This window comes from Electrona antarctica (assembly GCF_951216825.1).
Source record: "Electrona antarctica genome assembly, chromosome: 14".
In the NCBI taxonomy this organism is placed as follows: domain Eukaryota; kingdom Metazoa; phylum Chordata; class Actinopteri; order Myctophiformes; family Myctophidae; genus Electrona; species Electrona antarctica.
The window spans coordinates 14456467-14465651 of NC_136795.1; the positions used below are offsets into that span (position 1 = coordinate 14456467).

General features: G+C 40.2%; 2 long non-coding RNA genes across 3 annotated transcripts; one reads left to right on the plus strand and one right to left on the minus strand.

Moving 5' to 3' along the window:
* Window positions 1–721: 721 nt before the first annotated feature.
* On the plus strand, window positions 722–8312 carry LOC306936873. 2 transcript variants are annotated; one of them, XR_013791554.1, is made up of 18 exons: window positions 722–841; window positions 1348–1404; window positions 1586–1658; window positions 1828–1881; window positions 3302–3358; window positions 3540–3610; window positions 3773–3844; window positions 4019–4105; window positions 4283–4369; window positions 4558–4614; window positions 4827–4883; window positions 5101–5153; window positions 5331–5412; window positions 5602–5658; window positions 5878–5932; window positions 6623–6724; window positions 6909–6965; window positions 7150–8312. It is a non-coding gene; the product is annotated as an uncharacterized lncRNA (long non-coding RNA). The 2 variants fall into 2 exon arrangements; XR_013791555.1 differs by lacking the exons at window positions 1828–1881; window positions 3302–3358; window positions 3540–3610.
* On the minus strand, window positions 4046–4841 carry LOC306936874. The gene is made up of 3 exons (XR_013791556.1): window positions 4773–4841; window positions 4408–4489; window positions 4046–4141 (listed from the first exon to the last, which is right to left on the minus strand). It is a non-coding gene; the product is annotated as an uncharacterized lncRNA (long non-coding RNA).
* Window positions 8313–9185: the final 873 nt, after the last annotated feature.

A 9185-nucleotide genomic window follows, 5' to 3' on the forward strand; every position in this document is an offset into this window, starting at 1 on the left:
ACACTGTGAGAGAGACAGATGTGTTCGTATTCGTAGTGGAGAGTCTCTCCCTAGTGACCGAAAGTGGAATGGCATAAAGACAGGCCATTAAAACTTGGTATAGGTTTAGGTTTAGTTAGGCTGATTGCTTGATTGAAATTTTCATTTCCCAGTAGGCTATGCATGTGGGTAGGGCGGGGCCTACATTTCAAAGGGTTGTTTACATCAGGGTCCTCCATTTTCAATTCATCAGAACATTTAAAGATTATAGAAAAATAAGAAAACCATTGTATTTCCCCTCCTATGCACAGCTGTGTGTGTGTGTGTGTGTGTGTGTGTGTGTGTGTGAGAGAGAGAGAGAGAGAGAGAGAGAGAGAGAGAGAGCACGGCATGTGCAGCTGATTGGCTGAGCACAGAATGTGATGTATGATGATGTATGATAAGAGCGTCCCTCACTTCACACGAGTGTGATTCTTTTTTATTACATTAAAATGTAGAACCTTTGCATAAATAATGTATATACCACACACATAGTTGTTTAATGATAAAACAACAAAAGAAATATTATATGATCATTGTTTGTTTAAAGTAGTTTTTTGCTCCCCTTTTTACTCTATCTCTATTGTTAAAGTACGCCCATATGCCTGTACTCTGTACTCGATCATTGGTCCGCAAAGTCACGCGAGAATTTATGTGTATAAAAACGCTTCCGCGATAACCGACACATTCTTTCTGTACTATCCAGTCATCTGGCTGGAAGATGACTGCAACGCAAGGCACAATGTGTCACTATGCTCCATCCAGTCCACGTCGAAATACGGACTGTAATTTTACTGCATCTCTCACCAAGTGGAATATTAACGTGAGTAGTAGTAGTAGACTAGTACATCACAATGTGATGGCCACACTACATATGCGAGATTGTATGCTGCCAGTGCCTACCATGACTCGAGCTAATGCTATTAGCTGATGCTAAACACGTGTGGTGCCTGCGCTCTATCACCATGAGGTCTGTGGTATATCACTTGGAATGGAATCAGAACGCGGTTAATGATTTTACCATTCGAAATTATCTCGTAACGTTACTAGGTTTCATATCGAGTTGGAACTAACTTAATTTCCCTGGACTTCATTAAGTTATGTTTACATTCTAATTGATTTGGCTGTGGCCCTTTTTGCAGTGTCATGACTCATGGGTGGCTTAATAGTGGCTAAGCAGTAAGCACACTTTATAGCCATGACTTGGAAGGAATACACTAATGTGTTATCTGTCAGTATACTTATTCATAACTTACCGGTATCCTGGGTACAAAGTTTGCTTGGTCGATTAGGTGCATATTTTAAAGGTGCCATTTCACAATTTTCCAGGCCTACATCATGGAGACTCTTGGACGAATCCATCTGTCGTGAAATGGGCTGCAGAAGGTGAGCTTTTAAGCAGCATTGCAAAAATAACCATGAGTGTTTATACTCTAGTCAATGATGAGTTGTTATCCCTGTCTGAAGAATTTGTGTAGAAGATACATGTAGCCTGATGACTAGTGTGGCTAGCTCCAGATCTGTACCGTAAAATGAGCTATTATTTAATGAAGTGTGTTCCTAACAGGATGCTGAAGTGAGAACTTGGAATTGGTTGTTGTAGACTACAGAATCGGCTACTGTCTAAAAGACATGTGAAGGTATGTCTTTTTTTATTAAAGAAATTCTGAAAAGTCAATGATGAGTCATTATATCTATCTGAAGAAGAATGTCGATACCCCCCGCTGAACTGATGGCTTTGCTACTACAGCCTGGTATCTGGTGTCTTTTGGTTGCATAGAACCATCTAATCAGATGTGTCATTAACAGGTCAACACTTCCCATCCTACTCTACAGAATGACATGGACAGGAGTTATTCAGAGGTATTTGCCACTCGCTGGTTCTTCAGTTTTCCATGGTTACAATGATGAATGGCTGCATGGGAAGTGCTCAAGATTATGCAGATGGAGAAGCTTATCTGAGAAAAGCCCTCACATTTGGCACATATTTGGATGAGGGTTTTCTTCTTAGAAAATAAACTGATATTCTACAGGTTTGGGTGCATGTTTAAAATAGTTGAACTAACTTATTTTCCCTGAACTTCACTTAGTTATGTTTACAATCTAATTGATGGCCCTTTTTGCAGTGTCATGGGTGGCTAAGCAGTAAGCACACTTTATAGCCATGACTTGGAAGGAATACTAATGTCAGTCTCCCGACTTATTTTCATTGTAATGGTTACTCAAAGGACTTATGTAGTCTTTAGTATTTGCATCCCTATGTTGCTACAAGCTTTCTTCATATTTGCCATTTCCTTATCTTCTTTCCTTGACTCTCTGGAGGTGATGCACAATCAAACATCTGACTGTCAGTGAAGGTGTTACTCATACTGTCTGATCCAGAGACCCCCATGACCACACAGGCACACACGCACGAATACATAATCGTTGCGAATTATATTTTGAACTTTATAGTGAGTTCTCTCTCCCGTTTCGAATGGGATCAGTGTATTGAAACGGGGAAAATCAGGTGCAATCAGGCCTTTCAATAGACTGAGTAGACGTCTACCCGTCTACTCAGGTGCTCAGTAGGTTGATTCCTTCCGATTGTGTCGGTTGATCTGTGCAGTTTAATGCATCGCATGCAGCTACTGGAGCTCAGTAGGTGATCATTCCTTTCAATGCAGCCGTAACATCGAACATGCACTGCTCCCGTGCTTGCGGTTATGTTTAGGTTAGGATTAGAGATGCACTGCTCCCGTGCTTGCGGTTATGTTTAGGTTAGGATTAGAGATAGGGATAGTAATTTCGGAACAAGGAACCTTCTGACTAACGACACGGCACCGCTCCAGTAGCTGCATGCGATGCATTAAACTGCACAGATCAACCGACACAATCGGAAGGAATCAACCTACTGAGCACCTGAGTAGACGGGTAGACGTCTACTCAGTCTATTGAAAGGCCTGATTGCACCTGATTTTCCCCGTTTCAATACACTGATCCCATTCGAAACGGGTGGTTCTCTTTTATGGCTCACAGTTGTAATCATTTCTTTTTTTGCTTCTGGCAAAAACATCAGCTTCCAATGTTGAGTTTCACATGTCTATTGCGTCTCATACCAAACGGACCTTATGAAGCCTTTACAGTGAATTTCGAAAGGCTTGGCAGGGGAAAGTAAATCTGAGCCATTTTAAGATTAGTTACAGCCCTCAAGCTTTGTCGTGTTGCCTATCCCACAGTCTTAAGTTTGCTTGGTTGATCATTAGGTGCATGTTTAAAGGTGCCATTTCACCATATTTTTCAGGCCTACATCATGGAGACTCTTGGACGAATCCACCTGTTGTGAAATGGGCTGCGGAAGGTGAGCTTTTAAGCAGCATTACAAAAATAACCATGAGCATTTATACTCTAGTCAATGATGAGTTGTTATCCCTGTCTGAAGAATTTGTGTAGAAGATACATGTAGCCTGATGACTAGTGTGACTAGCTCCAGATCTGCACCGTAAAATGAGCTATTATTTAATGAAGTGTGGTCCTAACAGGATGCTGAAGTGAGAACTTGGAATTGTAATAGACTACAGAATCGGCTACTGTCTAAAAGACAAATGTGAAGGTATGTCTTTTTTATTAAAGAAATTGTGAAACATGATTAAATGGATCACATGACTAGTCAAATTAATACATTATATTAAATCCAAGGGTTTGGATATCTTCATGGCTTCATATATGCAACCTGTTTTGGATATTGCTCAGACTACTTGTGAATGTTCTACAGATCTTCCCACTGTCATGGTAACGTAGACGTGTAATGCTGAGGGGAGTGGATGGACTCTGCTTACCAATGGAGGTAAATATAATTTGAGTCTCTGGATGTATCTGATGCCTGAAGAGTCAATGATGAGTTGTTATCCCTGTCTGAAGAATTTGTGTAGAAGATACATGTAGCCTGATGACTAGTGTGACTAGCTCCAGAGCTGCACTGTAAAATGAGCTATTATTTAATGAAGTGTGTTCCTAACAGGATGCTGAAGACTACAGACAGACCTTCCCACCATGACGTGGATGTGTAATGCTGAGGGTAGTGGACGGACTCTGCTTACTGATGGCGGTAAATATTATCTGAGTCTCTGGATGTATCTGATGCCTGAAAAGTCAATGATGAGTTTGTTATCCCTGTCTGAAGAATTTGTGTTGAAGTTAATGGTACCTGATGACTTTGGTGTGACTAGATCCTGAATCTACATTGAAAAATTATCAAATATTTAATGAAGTGTGTTCCTAACAGGATGCCATTGCTTAAGACTACAGAATCGACCTGTAGTCTGTCCTGTCTAAAGAGAGTGGAGTTGATGGACTCTGCTTACGGATGGAGGTAAAGTTTATCTGTGAGTCTCTGGATGTATCTGATGCCTGAAAAGTCAATGATGAGTCATTATATCTATCTGAAGAACAATGTCGATACCCCCCGCTGAACTGATGGCTTTGCTACAACCTGATATCTATCTGGTGTCTTTTGGTTGTGTGGAACATCTAATCAAATGTGGTGTTTACTGTTTACAGGTCAACGCTTCCCATCCTACTCTACAGAATGACATGGACAGAAGGAGTTATTCAGAGGTATTTGCCACTCAATGGTTCAGTTTTCCGTGGTTACAATGATGAAATGGGAAGTGCTGTTTTAAGATTATGCTGCTGGAGAAGTCAATGATGAGTCATTATATCTATCTGAAGAAGAATGTCGATACCCCCCGCTGAACTGATGGCTTTGCTACTACAGCCTGGTATCTAATGGTTGTGTAGAACCATCTAATCAAATGTGTCGTTAACAGGTCAACACTTCCTATCCTTCTCTATGGAATGAAATGGGCTGAAGGAGTTATTCAGAGGTACAGTATTTACCACTAAATGGCTCTTCAGTTTTCAGTAGTTTCAATGATGAAATGGCTGCATAGGAAGTGCCGTCTTATGCGATAACTGCCGATGGAAAAGCTTATCTGAGAAATGCTGTCGTATTTGGCACTGAATCTGTTTTTCTTAAACCAATAATCTACAGGAGTCTGTTTTACGTTTAAAAATAAATGTGCCAATATGCATTCGTTTCAGGCCTCCATGACATGAGGACTCTTTAACAAATCTACACATCATGAGGGCTGGAGGTGAGGTTTTAAGCATTACAAGAACCATGCTTTATACTCTAAAGTCAATGATGAGTTTGTTATCCCTGTCTGAAGAATTTGTGTTGAAGTTAATGGTACCTGATGACTTTGGTGTGACTAGATCCTGAATCTACATTGAAAAATGATCAAATATTTAATGAAGTGTGTTCCTAACAGGATGCCATTGCTTAAGACTACAGAATCGACTAAAGGCCTGTCTAAAGAGAGTGGAGTTGATGGCCTATGCTTACGGATGGAGGTAAAGTTTATCTGTTGAGTCTCTGGATGTATCTGATGCCTGAAAAGTCAATGATGAGTCATTATATCTATCTGAAGAACAATGTCGATACCCCCCGCTGAACTGATGGCTTTGCTACAACCTGATAACTATCTGGTGTCTTTTGGTTGAGTGGAACATCTAATCAAATGTGGTGGTTACTGTTTACAGGTCAACGCTTCCCATCCTACTCTACAGAATGACATGGACAGAAGGAGTTATTCAGAGGTATTTGCCACTCAATGGTTCAGTTTTCCGTGGTTACAATGATGAAATGGGAAGTGCTGTTTTAAGATTATGCTGCTGGAGAAGCCAATGATGAGTCATTATATCTATCTGAAGAAGAATGTCGATACCCCCCGCTGAACTGATGGCTTTGCTACTACAGCCTGATATCTGGTGTCTTCTGGTTGTGTAGAACCATCTAATCAAATGTGTTTTTAACAGGTCAACACTTCCTATCCTTCTATGGAATGAAATGGGCTGAAGGAGTTATGCAGAGGTACAGTATTTATCACTGTCTGTTTTCAGTAGTTTCAATGATTTTCTTTGCCTATGAATGGATTACAAAATTTTGATTCGGGATACTCTGAGATTGGGCACTGTGTGAGACTGTTTTGCTAGCACATGCTGCACTTAGTTGACTTCAACCCTCTCAGCTTTACTAGACTGCAGATGAGGTTTTATAGAATGGCTCCTCAAAGCCTCCTCCTCCTTCCCTTCAGTGATGATACGATGACGAGTCGGAACGGGACACTGTCTGGTTCTGGGGGTCTCTGGCTCAGGGTCACGTTCTGTGGTTCTGGGTCAGTTCCTCAGAGCAGCGTGTCTTTCTCAGTTGAAGACAATTGAGGCATTTGTCTGAGAAGGGCTAAGGGATTGTACTTTATTTCTAAAAAGTAAAGGAAGCTAGAAGTTGAAACTACAACGCAACTTCTGAACCAGCTGATATTGGATAAATATGTTGATGTGGTTATAAAACGGCATGTGTGACTTTATTATTCTAGACAAGTCTTTGCTGTCAAAATGATCCGTCATAAAAAGGTCAGGATTAAGAGGACGAAATGTCTGCATAGGAAGTGCCGTCTTATGCGATAACTGCCGATGGAGAAGCTTTTCTGAGAAATGCAGTCCTTGTATTTAGCACCCAATCTGTTTTTTTTCTTTAAAAACTAAACTTCATATTCTACAGGTGTGCCAACATGGGTGCAAGTCTGAGATGAGCAGATGGATTTGGGCAATCACCAATGCATCAGAGTTGACTCCATGCAACGCCTCTATTAAAGGACTTATGGTATTTATTATTTACCATCTGTTTTTAGTCCCCTTTTATGCCTGAAAAGTCAATGATGAGTCATTATATTTATCTGAAGAAGAATGTCGATACCCCCCGCTGAACTGATGGCTTTGCTACTACAGCCTGGTATCTGGTGTCTTCTGGTTGTGTAGAACCATCTAATCAAATGTGTTTTTAACAGGTCAACACTTCCTATCCTACTCTATGGAATGAAATGAGCTGAAGGAGTTATTCAGAGGTACAGTATTTATCACTCGATGGCTGTTTTCAGTATTACTTTCAATGATGAAATGGCTGCATAGGAAGTGCCGTCTTATGCGATAACTGCCGATGGACAAGCTTATCTGAGAAATGCTATCCTTGTGTTTGGCACTCAACCTGGCCTTTTTGTTTTACTAAACTATCGGTATATTGTCTTTCAGGTGTGACTGCAAGTCTGAGGATCAGATGACTGGATGTGGCAATCGCATGCATCAAAGTAGACTATGCAACACATTCAATTGATGGCATTTGTTTTTTTTTTGTACCTCAAATTGCTTTCTTCAAACTCTGGTGTCAGCCGGTCGGCGTTATAGTTAAAACACTTTATTGCTACAGGATCTCGGCAGGCCTATTTTGATGTTGCTACCGTTTAACATTGCACAAAGGCCTTGTTCGGGGGCCCACAGCAAAATGTTCTCTTATAGCGAGAATCACACGCATACATCAAAAGAAAGCTGAACTTGTCCACTTCAATTTAAAAAAATACATTTTGATTTTACCATGTTCCATTCTGGAGATATTGACCTTTTTGCAACACCTGCATTTGCCTGGAAGTGGTTATCTTGAACAGCGAGCAGAGTTATGGATGGTTTAAAGTCAGAGACATTGACAGGCAGATATAAAATTGAACCCAATAAATATCCTATACACCGAATGAAAGCCCTGAATGTGTACTTTTACGAGGAAAACGGTATACATCCCATCTACAGTTAGACAGTAATTGGTTATTGAATGCAGCTTGTGCCCACCAGATAACTTCAGAGAAGACATGGACGTGAACTCCTCAATATTCACAAAATAAGGCCTATAGCGACATATAAATACTATATACCGTATGAAACAAGACTCTGCTTTCATAAGAAAAAATCACACCCGTGTGAACTGAGTGGTGTAAGGTTGATTCAGCTGGAGTTTTTGTCCGATGTGAGGTATTATATAAGGTAAGGTATTATATAGCCTGATCAGCTCTGATCTGACGTAATGAAATCACACCTGGATGTGATTTCACAACTGGCTTTTTTTGTGCAGAGAAAATGACCACGGTTGCTACGGTCATCCAGTTCACCCGGGTGTGATTTAATTACGTCAGAAATTATTTTGAACATAGCAACCATGGTCATTTTTTTATGCACACAAAAGCCAGCTGTAGGAGTGGTTTACACCACTCAAAAAACTTCTACTGTAGTAATAATAAAAATCACACCCATGTAAAGTGAGTGGTGCAACTCTGTCCCATATTCTGTTCTCTGCTTATTCAATACAGCTCGCTATATACGGACTGAGGCAGAAAGTCATGTAAACCTTTTATTTACAGTTTGGTCTGTAAACTTCTACTGTAATAATAAAAATCACACCCCTGTGAAGTGAGCGTTGCAACTGTTCTGTACTTATTCACTACAGCTCGCTATATACGGACTGAGACAAAGTCATGTAAACCTTTTATTTACAGTTTGGTCTGTAAACTTCTGTAATAATAAAAATCACACCCCTGTGAAGTGAGCGGTGCAACTGTTCTCTACAGTTGCAACTGTAGAGAACAGTTGCACCGCTCACTTCACAGGGGTGATTTTTTTTTTCTGATCACGTGAGCGGGACGGTTCTTCATTGTCCGGGTGGGTAAAAAGATGAATGAAAGTATGCTATAAAAAAGTGATTAGAACGTATGGATACGTGGTTCGCACCGGACGTTTGATTAATTGATAACGTATTGATACGCGATTAGCGTTCGCTGTGTTAACATGTAATAGACCTCTAACACTAAACGTGGGTGATGTCCACGGACAATTGTTTTTGTGATTTTCATTATGTTGCTGATGTCTGAGGTGGGTGGGTTGAAATATTAAAGAGTAGTACCTCAAGTTGCCATGTATTCTTTAATACATTTTGATCTTTTACAGAATATTTTACATCAGGTAAAATATAGGCCTACTCTGTTCTAGGGGCAAGCACAATAGCTTTTTAAATTCATCCTTGTTCAGAGAGGGTGTGCTTATAGCCTGTCTCAATGCCTGGGACCTGGTGCTGAGGAGAAATATATTTTTTTTATGGAATTTATTATGTTGGGTAAAACATGTTCTTGTAAGTAGGCCTGTCAAAGAAACTGCAACTTAACTGATTTTCCATAATTCACCTGAATTTATTTTTCTAAAATATATTTTTCTTCCTAAAATGGTTTACCTTGAAAGTAAATTACTTG